We start from the raw sequence: 14634 nt of genomic DNA on the forward strand, positions 1-14634 counted from the left end.
GATTTAAATTGCAAAAATAAAAAAACAAAAACAACAAGCAAACAAACTTGTTTTGATTTAAATTAATAATATTTATAGTAACAAGATATACCATAACAGCAATATTTATCACTTACATTATAAAATATCTTTCAGGACCTGATCTCAAATGAGATCATGCACAAGACGCACCTCGCAAAGGCCATGACAGTATAGTTTTCAGACCTGATCAGCTGGTGGCTGCTCTATGAAGTGCTGTTCAACCTCCCCTAAGGGGGAGATTCGAGAGGGTCTCCTGATTGCTGAACACTACGCCATGGTTGGTATGATTCTTTTTTATAGGGAAAAAGGGGATTTAAATATATAGGTGTTCTACTGCCTCCATATTCATTTTGAAACAAACATAATGCAATTGATTCAAATTTGACTCCAGCACATAATCTGTCTTGCGTTAATTTAGTACTACGGCTAAAATTTAAGAGTTACTAAAAATTGTGTTTGTGTATAAAAGTTTTGAGAATTTAACAAATAGGCAGACAAAAATAACCTCAGTATAAAGTTAATGATCAAGCTCTAATTTTGAACGATATAAAAAATTCAAGCAACAGTAATTTACCTCCTTGTTTCAAAAACCTCTTTTGAAATCCTTCTAATGTAGATGATGTTAAAATGGGATATCTGAACTGATGATATTGATGTAAAAGTTTATTCCACCAAAATCAAGTCATTCAGATCAGACTTGATTTGGGTGGAATAAACTTCTACATGTTTTTTTAATACTGTAATGTACAGTAAAATCCTGCATTGATTGTTCATATACATTTCAGTTGTCATCTCCAAAAAGTTTGCCCTGCCCATATCAACTGTGGAAGAGAACATGAGATGGGCCTTGAGGAGGCTTCGTGTCATGTACTGCGGGGAGAATATATAAACTGTTTAGTGCTGAGCAATATGTTCCTTTGTTCATAGGTGTAAATATGTGTAAAGGGCTATTCCAGGAAAAGATAGGATGAAGGATTCCTTAATGTTGTCATTTTATTATTCCGGTACCACCAACACAGTTAAAAACAATTATTATTAATTTTATCCTCTGTATCACCCCTCACTAACTGAAACTGTATATAATCATGGTTCATACCCTTCCTCCCATTTTTACCTGTGGTAGCCCAAAGAGGAGAATGTTATTTATTTTAATTTATTATGTTAAATGTGCTCGCATATTGTGATAATGTATCTTGGTTAGATGTTTTCCTGGTTTTGTTAAAAATGCACTGTAAAAATGTTCACATTATTTGTTTTTTTTTAATATAAACATTGTTTTTTGCAAATTGTGTGTGTCTTTTATTTATAATCACATGGGGCTTGTAATGATCTGTTGTGATTTTATCTCAAATAACCTTTTTACCATTAAGGTGTAAATATTTTTTTTTACAAAGGTTACAGGTCAAACAAGCAAAATTTTATGATCCCTTAAGCGAACAAAAGACTCACAAAAACCAACTTAAACACACTATTGTAGACAGAAGTGTGTTTAAGTTGCTTTTTTGTGAGTTTTGGTATGTTGGTTTTTTGTGAGTTTTGGTATGTTGGTTTTTTTGTGGGTTTTGGTATGTTGGTTTTTTGTGAGTTTTGGTATGTTGGTTTTTGTGAGTTTTTTCTGTTTTTAACTCAGTTTTAACCAAGTTGGTAAAAAAACCCACTTTAAACACAGAAAAAACCAACATACCAAAACTCACAAAAAACCAACATACCGAAACTCACAAAAAACCAACATACCAAAACTCACAAAAAACCAACTTACCAAAGCCCACATTTATGTAACAAGTGAGTTTTTTCTGTGTTTAACTCAGTTTTAACCAAGTTGGTAAAAATACCCACTTTAAACACAGAAAAAACCAACTTACCAAAACTCGCAAAAAACCAACATACCGAAACTCACAAAAAACCAACTTACCAAAACTCACAAAAAACCAACTTACCAAAGCCCACATTTATGTAACAAGTGAGTTTTTTCTGTGTTTAACTCAGTTTCAACCAAGTTGGTAAAAATACCCACTTTAAACACAGAAAAAAACAACTTACCAAAACTCACAAAAACCAACATACCAAAACCCACTAAAAACCAACTGCCAATACCGCTTGGTTTAACACGGATAAAACTCGTGTTTAACTCGAGTTTTACACACTTATTTGGGAAGGGTCTTTGACTATAAACCGACGTTAATCAGAACTCAAACTCGGCCCTAAGCAATATGAGCGAGGCCAACATGTCATCTCAGCGTCTTGAGCTTCAGGTGAGACCTTACAATGTTATTTATTTTGTGAAAGTTCGGGCAGAGATTCAACCCCATTCCTAATCACAAAATGTCTATATTTTTTCCATAATTACTGGCGAAAATTCTGAATTCAAGGTTTGCCACACAAAAAAAATGTTTTAATTGGTTGCAACATTGAGTTCATTTCTTTAATCAGCTCTATAAGTTGAACCTTAATGCATTTAATATTGATATCAATTTGTTCAATTTTAAAATATTTGTTAGCAAAAAAAAAAACAACCATTTTCCCAATTTAAATAAAAATTTCACGGTTTTTCTAAAGTGTCCCAATTCCAAAAATGGTTGAATACAATTTGCACAGAGCTAGTCCCTAGTTCTATCACATTTTAAAGTATTTGATAAGAATAACTGGCTTAATTTGCTTATTTCACTAAGTTTTATTAAAAAAAAATTAAGTTGTTGGCGTTATAAAATTTGTTTAATTCACATATAATTGGATACGATTTTTATTTAAATAAGAGCCCGGATGTTGGCAAAAACAATAGCACTATATTGCTTTCATATTTTTATGAACACAATTTCAACAACAGTGACTAGAAGTGAGCCTTTAAATCTTAGGTCTGTCCTACAAAACAAGGCCATATATTTTAAAAATCAACTAGTATCGATTCAATATCATGTACAGCGAATGCTTTTAACCAGCATAGGCTATATGCTAGTATAATGGCTCCTGGTTGCCAGACAGGGTATCGTAGACTGCATTCACCATATACATCCATCTGTATTTCTGCATTTCTGTCTAATCCATAGACAAAACGTTTGTGATCAAGTACTCTTACACTTACTGTATTCAACTCACATCAATTGTTTCTTATGAAATGTCATACAGTTGTTTTGTCTCACATTTAAAGTTGTTAGGTCTCAAGTATTAAGTCATATACTCTCACATTTAAAGGTGTGCAGTCTCGCATTTTAATATGTTGTCACATTTAAAGTTGTTTTGTCTCACATTTAAAGGGACTGTCAACCGCAATTGACGAAAAAATAAAAGTACTCAATTACAGTTTTTTTGTTACAATTATTAGTTTATATTGATTAAAATAGCACCACTGGTATATAACATTACTTGAAAAAAGTTCAAGTTTTCATATTTTCAGTATATTCGGTAATAAATTTTACTGCGTATATCCACCAGGTAACTACCAGTTAACTATAAATAACGCAAGTAGATTGATCATCATCGTCACGTGGTAAACCCAGGAATGCAAATTTTGCATGCATAGTGAATTGTATTTTTTTATATATAAAATGATCAATCTACTTGCATTATTTATAGTGTGTATATCGTTATGTCACCTATTTTCGCGATGTACTTTCGATTTCACATCGCAAAATTTTATTACCGAATATACTGAAAATATTAACTTTTTTCAAGTAATGTAATATACCAGTCGTGATATTTAAATCAATTTAAACTAATAATTGTAAAAAAATACGGTAATTTAAAAATTATTTTTTCGTCAATCGCGGTTGACAGTCCCTTTAAAGCTGCTGAGTATCACATTTAAAATTATGTAGTTGTCTTACATTTGAAGTTGTTTATCCTCTTTATTCTCACATTTAAAGTTGTAAAGTCTCGCATAAAATATGTTTAGACGCACATTTAAAGGTGTACAGTCTCACACTTTAAATTGCTTCAGTTATGCCTGTGTTTGGTTTTTTTAAATAAGTATTACACCAAGATACAACCTGTACTTTACCATGTATTCTTGGCGGTTTAAACTCCCAAAATTTCAATATAAAGTTGGTGTGCGTAACACATTGATACTACACTATTCTGTGTTCTAATTGGTGAAAAATTAATCCTTAATATAAATTATAGACCCAATGTTTGTCATTAAAAAAAGCAAGTGTGTAAAGTTAAGTTTTAAGGCTTTTCATTTGTCACAGAACACATCGGGTTTTAGTTAACTTTCCATTTTCTTTTCAGCAAACATTGTTAGCTAGCAAGAAAAACGTCGTTGTAGTGAATGTTGCTGACAATTGCAACCCTCTTCTCACACAACTACTACAACTCGCTCAAGAAATTCAGCATGAAGACGTCTTGTCTATGAAAATGTGCTCACAAGGCGGCTACATCAACACTCCCAAAAGCGGAGCCTTGGTGAGTTCGACTTCCGTCCCAGCATTGATGTCGCTTAGCAACGACAAATTGTTCCAAACGAGTCGCTGTGATGGAAACGATATGAGATAGAGCAGGCGTTGAGTGACTCGTCCGTAAATGTGACTGACCTGGATATGTTGCTCTCGAATTATGTGAACCTTATGCCAGCTGTTAAGCCTGCAATTGACTCCATTCAACAACAGCTATTGTCAGGCATTCCCGGGTTTACGGTGGCGACTTTGGCGTAAGCTCCATCTCTGTGTATGGCCCGGTTGCAGCAGCAGCAACTAGAACAACAAGTAGTATCTGAGCGGTGCTCTGGGATATGGGGCTTAATGTATGTGCTTAAAGTGTCATCCCAGATAAGCTTGTGCAGACTGCACATACATTGAGTCCTATTTGCCCAGAACGACGCTCACATAATTCACTTAACTTCAGTCCTTTTTCTGCCGGATTGAGTTAAAGATCATAGCATCAAATGGGAATTCTATGTTTTTAAATTAAATAGCAAATAAAAGAAGACCTCATATCAGTTTTTATCATAGAAGGTCAGGACATAGTTTTGTCTATTGTTCAGCCAAAGTTGAGCCACTGAAACAAAAGTTTTTCATTGCATAAAAAAATTGTATTTAATTTTAGTTAAACAATTATTTAAATGGCTTCAGCACATTATAAAAGTATTATCTTCATTTATTTTCAATATTTATTTTAATTCCTGGATTTTGTCTTAAGAGCAGGTTCCTACAGGATCCTGTGCACTCATAGATAGGTAGCCAGCTGAACAACAGGCTCTATGGTCGGCTGGGCCCAAACGCCCAGTGACACTTCCTGGCCTAGGACTTTGGGAAAAATGCTCAACGAGTTCTACCCGCAGGTTGCAGCCACTCTAAACCTGGGGTTCCAAACTTTCCTGCCCAGTGTTCGAGATTACCTCATCAACAAGGTACATCTGTACTGTAATTAACTCTGCATAATGTACAGTTTTTATGCCCTGGTAGGGTGGCATATAGCAGTTGAACTGTCCGTCAGTGTGTCAGTCAGTCTCTCCGTCCGTCCGAAAACTTTAATGGCCATAACTTTTTCAATATTGAACATAGCAACTTGATATTTGGCATACATGTGCATCTCATAGAGCTGCACATTTTGAAAGGTGAAAGGTGAAGATAGAAGTCATCCTTCAAGGTCAAATGTCAAATATATGGCGTCTGTCTGTCTGTCCGAAAACTTTAACATTGGCCATGACTTTTTCCATATTCAAGATAGCAACTTGATATTTGTCATGCATGTGTATCTCATGGAGCTGAACATTTTGAGTGGTGTAAGGTGAAGTTCAATGTAATCGTTCAAGGTCAAATGTCAAATATATGGCATCTGTCCGTCCGTCCGAAAACTTTAACATTGGCCATAACTTTTTCAATATTGAAGATAGCAACTTGATATTTTGCATGCATGTGTATCTCATGGAGATGCACATTTTGAGTAGTAAAAGGTGAAGCAGAAGTCATCTTTCAAGGTCAAATGTCAAATATATGGCGTCTGTCCGTCCGTCCGAAAACTTTAACATTGGCCATCACTTTTTCAATATTGAAGATAGCAACTTGATATTTGTCTTGCATGTGTATCTCATGGAGCTGCACATTTTGAAAGGTCAAGGTCAAGGTCATCCTTCAAGGTCAAAGGTCAAATATATGGCATCTGTCCGTCTGTCCAAAAACTTTAACTTTCGCCATAACTTTTTTATGCCCCTGAAGGGTGGCATATAGTTTTTGAACTGTCCGTCTGTCTGTTCGTCAGTCAGTCTGTCTGTTCCTCCGTCAGTCCGTCCGTCCGTCCGAAAACTTTAACATTGCCCATAACGTTTGCAATATTGAAGATATCAACTTGGTATTTGGCATGCATGTGTATCTCATGAAGCTGCACATTTTGAGTGGTGAAGGTCAATGTCATCCTTAAAGGTCAAAGGTAAAAATATGGCTTCAAAGCGGCGCAGTAGGTGGCATTGTGTTTCACGAACACAGCTCTTGTTTACTCAAAATTTCAATTTAAATAGTGTGTGCATGTTATATATTGATAATACTCTATCCTGGGTGCTAACTTAAAAAACAATCACTACATAAACGTTAATATTCATAATAGCCGCCATTTTTTATTGCCTTGAAAGGGAGCGCAGGGGGTGGGGGCGTACAAATATGTCCTTGTCTGTAAATCTCTCCTCCCTTCCTTCCATCATTCACTATGTCTGTCACACCTTACTGGAGTAGCACGTAACTTTATAAATTTTGGTAAGCTAGGGATGAACAATGTTTGTATCAATTGTTCATTATATAGTAGGCTTGTTTGTACGAAGTTTTTAGTGAATATGTCATTTGTATCAAGAGCCTTAGAACATAATTTGCTTCTTATATGTTTTTTTACTTAAACAAACTTGATTGACTTCCAATATAACTGATGCCATTTCAGAATGAAATAAATTATTTGGTTTACAGGGACATATTTCTGGGATGTGCTAAGATCTTTTTTATCTGTTCACAGTGGCTTATCATCACAAGTTCAGGCCCAGAGAAAAATGTTCCCCAACTCCATCTCAGCCACTACATCTCAATAGGTAAGTCCCCTTGCCATTTCAAAAGGGGTTACTGTGGCAAAGCATTCAGGAGACCTAGTTGTAATAGCCTTAGACTTAAGATGCAATCAAGCTTTAACAAACAGGTAAAACCCAATTCAAACTGAGCTTTTTGCTGTTCAATTTACCAGTTTATCTTATTTTAGTTTAGGGTTTCAGCGACTAACTATTGTATCGTATATGAAATGTGAAGAAAATGCAAAGCTTTCAAGCTTTACCATAACATTTACATTTTTATGCCCCCCTTCGAAGAAGAGGGGGTATATTGTTTTGCACATGTCGGTCGGTCCGTTGGTTGGTCCGTCCACCAAATGGTTTCCAGATGATAACTCAAGAACGCTTGGGCCTGAGGTCAGTAAAATTCATAGGTACATTCATCATGATGGGCAGATGACCCCTATTGATTTTCAGATCACTAGGTCAAAGGTCAAGATCACAGTGACTCAAAACAGTGAAATGGGATCACAGTGACTCAAACAGTAAAATGGTTTCCGGATGATAACTCAAGAACGCTTAAGCCTGGGATCAGGAAAGTTCATGGGGACATTGGTCATGACCGACTTATGACCCCTTATTGATTTTCAGGACTCTAGGTCAAAGGTCGAGGTCACAGTGACTTGAAACAGTAAAATGGTTTCTGAATGATAACTCACGAATGCTTAGGACTAGGATCAGGAAAGTTCATAGGGACAATTGTCCTGACCGGCAGATGACCCCTTTTGATTTTCAGGTCACTAGGTCAAAGGTCAAGGTTACAGTAACCTGAAGCAGTAAAATTGTTTCCGGATGATAAATCAAGAAAGCTTAGGCCTGCTATCAGGAATGTTCAGGGTTAGGGTTAGCGTTAGAACATGGTCAGAATGTTTATATTGACATTTTCTAGGTTTAGTTCAATAATGACCTATGGACTTTTTTATATAATTGTAATAGTAAATAGAAGCACATGATAGTAGTAGTGTCAGTGGCAATTTATTTAGTGCATCAGGAATTTTCCATATGGCTATTACCCCCAGAAGACTCCCAAGTAATATGTGTTGGTAATTAACACATTTAGCTGCCTTGAGCACAAAGTATTCAAAGTAAGCAGTTGTGATCACCCTACATCAGAGATCGTGCGGTGTGCTGCATCAACGTTTAGCTCGTTGCCAATTTAGAGGCCTGATTTTAATTGAATCTTGCTGAACTTTGGTAAGACTGTTTATCTAGGCTTATTCGCATTTGAGTCACTTGCATCCTAAAACTAGGTCATCTATTCAAATCGCAGAAAATCACTATTAACACTAGAGGCCTCATTTGGGACTCAATCTTGATAAAACGTATTCCAAAAGTTTATTTTGACAATTTTTAGCCCGAGTTTGAATCAGGGCGACTTGTGTAAAACTAAATTAGGTCTCAAAACTCAGTTTTCATGACTCAATCATTAAGAAACATGGTCAGAATGTTTATCTTGATATTTTTTATGTTTAGTTTGAATCTGTGTCACATGCTTTCAAAAACAAGGTCACCAGTTCAAACCTTAAAACACCCTTTTATAGCTCTGTAGGCAAAATTTATCAGAATATTTAAAATGAGGTCAAAAACTATGTCACAAGGTCATGTCTTCTACAGTAGGTTTACCTTGAACTCAAGTGAGCGTTTCATGCCTTCTTTTTCCATTAACAACATTCTAATCATTGTCAATGACGGACTATTTTGCTTGTTTTCAGGTAAGTAACATTAAGTTTGCTTTAGAAAAAAAGTTGCATATACGGATTTTTTATTTTCAGTGTACTGAAATTACTCAATTGTGTGAAACCTTTGAACTGTGGGTAAGTGGTGATTTTGTGACAAACTCTATCTTTTCATTGGCCAAGTCACTCGTTTGCATAGTATTTATTTATTGTTTTTGTATCTCATACATGGGAATTCAGAGGCTGTGTAACTTATATTATATTCAGGGTTATTAACTAACATTGTGCCCACATTGTGCAAAGTTGTGTGAATATGTTGGTTTAAAAACAAAAAAATCATAAGGTCACTTTCATCACTTGTAATCAAGCATGTTCATAAAGGAAACATTGTGAAATATTATGTTGCATTATGACAAATTGCCCTGTATATATTTGTCTTTCGGCTGTGGTTAGTCAGTGTCAAGCAATATCCTAGCAACCAAGCCACGTCAGCACAGCAGCAATAACATCAGCAGTAGTCTAGTAAGCTGTCCTACACATTTGAGCTACCTAGTCGTAGCAGTTTGTTGCAACGTTAGCACAATATGGATTGTTTGAATAAAAGCTAACGGAGTTATAAAGCATAATTGCTGATTCCCATGTAAGATCATAATTTTGTAATGCACTTAAATCAACAACACTGATGCATATGGATGACAGCTAATACACATATTTATGCACAACTTATAGTATGACATTCTTTATTTAATTCATTCCCAAAAATTTGTTTCAAAACATATTTAAGCATATAGATATATTTGACTTTGCTTTGAACTATTGTTTGATTTTAACACTCTGCCTCTCTTTTCCTAACCAGGTCATGGGTCGCCCCAAACCGTTCAGTGCCAAGGGATAAAATCCTCCACCGTGACCTTGACCGTGCACCATCACTCAACAGGGGATCAGGTTAAAGGTCACATGGGCTTGGGTGGTCATGTTAGTAAGAAAGTGTAAGATTTTAAAGGAACTTGTTCACATATTATATTAGCAGTTTGACTGACCCAAATGACATTACTAAAACCAATTTAAAGGTGGCAAGATATTTAAATAAAGAAACATATAACTACTCATTTAACCAATATATTGAATTACATATTGTATGGTATCGCAAAATGCTTTTAATGCTTGTAATCCAATATTTATTATCCCAATTTAAAAACCTATGGATGCTTTTTTGCTTTTTCTGATCTGTATATTATAATTATTTTAGGATATTAAATAAAATGCTGTACTGCTGTTTAAATAATATTTGTATAAAATATATTATAACTTTAAGACCAAGTTATTCAATAACTTATATTTATGTATTCTAAGTTCATTTTTGTTGAAAAGATGTCAGTGTGTAAATATAAACCCTGCATGTTAAATTGATTGCACAGTTAAACATCAACATGTATAGTTTAAGCTTTTCTTGCATAAGTTTGGTTATTTGTTGTACATAAAACACAAATATATTTTTATGCCCCCGGTAGGGTGGCATATAGCAGTTGAACTGTCAGTCCGTCGGTCTGTCTGTCAGTCTGTGCGTCCCTCCGAAAACTTTAACATTGGCCATAACTTTTGCAATATTGAAGATTAATAAGCAACTTGATATTTGGCATGCATGTGTATCTCATGGAGCTGCACATTTTGAGTGGTGAAAGGTCAAGGTCATCCTTAAAGGTCAAAGGTAAAAAAACCAACACAAAGGGAAGTAACAAGATTTAAAGGGAGATAATTTTTATTTTATATCATTTGGCAGGTACAGATCATTTAAATAAGGGAAGTAATATTTTTTAAAGGGATGTAATAATTTTTATTTTTATTTCAAAGCGGCGCAGTAGGGGGCAATGTTTTTCTGACAAACACATCTCTTGTTTTGAATGTTTTGAATCTTTAAACAATTATATTGCTTGTTTATAAGAGAAAAAAACTTATGGTTTGGCAACTTATACAATTCTATTGTTTACTATCTTCACTTGTGAAATAAAATTTGGTCATACACAGAAAGAAAATAATTTGTATTCTCTTTTTAATTAGCTTGATTGCATTGAACTTCTAAAAACATGTGAATAGCTATCAAACTCTGGAATGTATAGGCCACAACAAGGCTTTAATCAAATATGTACAGTTATGCTTGTTTTTTTTAAAAGTTCATTGCTTTTTGAGAGACTATCAAGTGCGTTGTCCGGGTTGAACCCGCATTTTGATCCTTGACAATATTAATGAAATGCTAGTAAAGTCTTTAAAATTGTTGTCTTGTTTGACAGAAACCCGGAAAGCCAAGCGTTGAGTTTGTTCTTGAAGCATTTGCACCAGCAGCAGTCATCATCTTGAGATTCTTGCATCTCCAGCAAACCTCAGGTGAGTTTTCAAGTCATGTGCATGTTTGTGCAAGCCCCAAGTTCAGAGATGTGTGGCTGCATGTAAATTTACCCGTGTCCATCCATATGTACATCCAGCTGTTGAATGTTTATGTCTAGTCTAAACTCGAATAGTATTGCTTCTAGTGTGATTAAACCAAACATATTTCTTTGACATAAGTGGAATTATGAGACAAAAGCAAAAATTGTGGGTGCATGGTGGTAAACCTTTTTTCCTACGTCACAAAAGACATTTGAGTCCAATGGCAAAATGTACCTTCATCAAATCCCAATCCAAAGTGTTTGGTAATAAAAAGGTTATACTTCAATTTAAGTCTTTGTTCTTAATTATTATTTTATGAATAGTCTCAGGACCATCATTTTATCTATGGATTCAAATCAGATTAGTTGTAACATTCTTAAATACCAAGTGCTGTGCTTGTTTTTTCATTGGTATCAAAATAAAATAAAAAACTGACATTTACAGTAACGAGTTTTTTTTTCAGATGCTATTTGACGAAATCAGACCATCCAATCAGAAACACAGCCGGTAGCAGTAGCTGTTACCATATTGACCCCATTCAAACCTAAGAAGCTCAGAGATAAATACTGTTTTAGATGTGCTAGACTCTACATACCTCCTGGTTGTTCAGCACTTACTCTGACTCTTTGAATTTTATGACGGGTGTAAATGAATGACCTTGTTCAGATCGAAATGGCAGAATGACATATCACAACAATTCAGGAGGAAAGCCAGAAAGTCATGTCAACAGCCACATTTCTTATATGACTAGCCAAGTTGTATTCAATGTAAAACACTAGTTTATGTTTTATGGTAATTATGACGCTGTCAGTGATTTGATGTGGAAAGTTTTGGTAAAATATAGAACGTAAATCGTAAGCACACATATTACAAGTCTATTCAATGTCTTTCTCTGTATTATAAAACTTTCACTACAGATTTTAATCCTGATAATGATACAATTTTGTCAAAGCTGTTTAAATGATGCTGGTAACTTGGACAAAATTGAAAAAATATTGAAGTATTGTCCTGTAATGAAACATGTTCATGTTTTCTGTTTTTACCAATAATATAGATGTGCTAATTAAAAGAATTCTTCAGAAAGGCTGAGAGTTATGACACATCAGCTTTGTCTGTCTATCAATCTTTCTGAAAACAATCCTAGTCAATTTGCTCACCCGGGCCAGTAATCAATCAAGAATCTTGTTTAGTAGCATACTATTTCATGGGAATATAAATAAATTCTGGGAAAAATCATTCAATCTACCTAACATTATCAATTCTGTATTTACTACCAGTACTTTGTTGATTTAAATGGCTATGGTTTGTTAAATAATTAGAGTATGACTCTATTGATGAATTGTGTTGTTAGATCATAGACTTACATTCTCATACGTGCTAAAATTTGTTTTGTTATGCTGTATATATATTCATTTATACACATTTAGACAAATTTAGACATCCAGATTGTATTCTCGGGAATCAGTGAGTAACTTAACCCATATTTCATGATCACAGAATGAAGGTATATTTTGGTATTTATAGATAAAGCAACTGCAAAACAGTTGTATTTTCGATGTAAATTATTCATTTATTGTTGCCATTTTTATGAGAAAAACTGTTTTCATTCATTTGTACAACCATTGTTATAACATTGTTAGTTTGAATGCATATATGTATTAAACTGTTTAAGTAATGAAGTGTAACAGATTCTTAAGATAAAAATATACTTAAGGCAATAGAAAAACCTTGTTATATGCAAAGCTTTTCATTCCACATGACCAGATAATGAGTAGCAAAATCCTCACATGCTCCTATGTTAAATGTCAAGGTTGTAGTTCAAGTTCAAAGGTCATACATGTCTTAAAGCGGGTATATACGATCTTGTCAAATATTTATTAATTAATAAAAATGTGTAAAAAACTTATTATACATGTATTTCAATATAAACTAAAATAAAAGTTAAGAAGAACATGTGTCGAAAAATGCTGAATAAGCCAGGTATTTAATTCTGAAATCGAAAAAGGCTGTACAGCCGAATTTGCCAGCGTGTATATCATGCATGTACGATGTGAATCTAAATTTAGTTTAACGGTTCATTTGAAATTCCTGCACCGATATCGATTCATACGACACACGAACACTTACTAAAAAGACGAATGCATCGGTTATTGTAGGAAAATAATTACGAATTATCTTCGTCACAATCGGCTCGGGGCGCTAATTTGTATTTGCTGTATTTTATGAAATTTGTCTTAAATGTATCATTTTTCTTGCATATTGTGTGTTATTATAACATATTTGTATCAATATTTTACAATTCAGCACATATAAAAATCGTATATACCCGCTTTAAAGGATTAAGAAAAATTAATCTTACATTCCTTGACCAGACAATGTGCCACTAATAAATCCCATGCTAGAAGGTGAAAGGTCACAATTCAAGGTCATAGGTCGTGAGTTTTCAGTTCTTCTTTTGAATTGAATTGTTAGTGTTTTTTCATTCAAAATTGGGTCTGGTAATCGGACCCATTCCCAATGGAAAAGGTATATGTTTTTCCCAAATGGGAGCTAAAAATTCCCAATGGAAAAAAATAATTGTTGTTGTTGTTTTTTAGATCTAATTATTTTTTGTTCATCTCCCATCCATTCAACCTTAGTAAATATAATACTGGACACACTTGTTTCTCCAATTTTGAAGCATTTTTTAGCAAAACAACAACAACACTAATTTCCCAATTTAGTCAAAACGCTGAGAATTTCCTCAACCCAAAGGGACCAGGCCCCATTCCCAAAACGGCGAAAAAACACTGGGATGACAATTAATGCATATGCATTAAGCCCTATTTTCCAAAAATGAAGCTTAAATAATCTTTTCTATTAATGATTTGAAAAAAAAACAACAGAAAAAGTGATAATAACTTAAAAGTAATCTCATTGACAAGGTAAATAAATAAAATCATTTTTAAATCAAATAATAAACCAATGAGTTCTAATTTTTTTACCTTTTGACATTTTTAGTAAACATCTTAAAGGGAGATTTTCACAGTTTGTGATTTAATGCTTAATCTTGATAAATGTTAACATTGGATCTTGATAGCTCCATTACAAAAACAAGAATAAAACAAGGGCTGTTTGTTAAACATGCATGCCCCCCTATATGGGCAATAAGTTGTAGTAGCAGCCATTGTGTGAATACGTTTTTTGTCACTGTGAACAACGGTGGGTGGTGGTGGTGGTGGTGTTGGTGGTGGTGGTGGATACAATGCATTACAAAAATGCAGTTAGCCTTACATTTGGTAAAATTTAAATATATTACAAGGGAGGCAAATGCTGTAACAAAAAGAACATGCATAAACGGTAGTTGTTTCCCTTGTTTGAACAATACTAAATCCTTAAAATGCCTATTTCCAGTAACTGTGACCTTCACCTGTGACCTTGACCTCATGATCAATGTACCTATGAAGTTTCATGATCCTAGGCCCAAGCATTCTTGAGTTATCATCTGACAACCACCTG

The 14634-nt window shown here is 34.3% G+C and overlaps 1 protein-coding gene and 1 long non-coding RNA gene across 4 annotated transcripts in view; both read left to right on the plus strand.

Annotated features, from left to right (window-relative positions):
* LOC127873028 (uncharacterized) overlaps positions 1-1660 on the plus strand; it is an 82576-nt gene extending 80916 nt beyond the window's left edge. The window contains exons 9-10 of the transcript XR_008045900.1: positions 136-302; positions 807-1660. The gene's annotated coding sequence lies outside the window, so the exon portion shown is untranslated. The remainder of the gene's footprint in view (positions 1-135; positions 303-806) is intronic.
* A 60-nt stretch (positions 1661-1720) lies between these two features.
* Positions 1721-12960, plus strand: LOC127873029 (uncharacterized). 3 transcript variants are annotated; one of them, XR_008045903.1, is made up of 7 exons: positions 1721-2273; positions 4246-5362; positions 8097-8230; positions 8809-8850; positions 9569-9701; positions 11001-11094; positions 11600-12960. It is a non-coding gene; the product is annotated as an uncharacterized LOC127873029 (long non-coding RNA). The 3 variants fall into 3 exon arrangements; XR_008045902.1 differs by lacking the exon at positions 8097-8230 and adding an exon at positions 6952-7024 and having other exon boundaries at positions 11600-12959; XR_008045901.1 differs by lacking the exon at positions 8097-8230 and having other exon boundaries at positions 11600-12958.
* Positions 12961-14634: the final 1674 nt, after the last annotated feature.

Source organism: Dreissena polymorpha, chromosome 3 (genome assembly GCF_020536995.1).
Source record: "Dreissena polymorpha isolate Duluth1 chromosome 3, UMN_Dpol_1.0, whole genome shotgun sequence".
NCBI classification, from domain to species: domain Eukaryota; kingdom Metazoa; phylum Mollusca; class Bivalvia; order Myida; family Dreissenidae; genus Dreissena; species Dreissena polymorpha.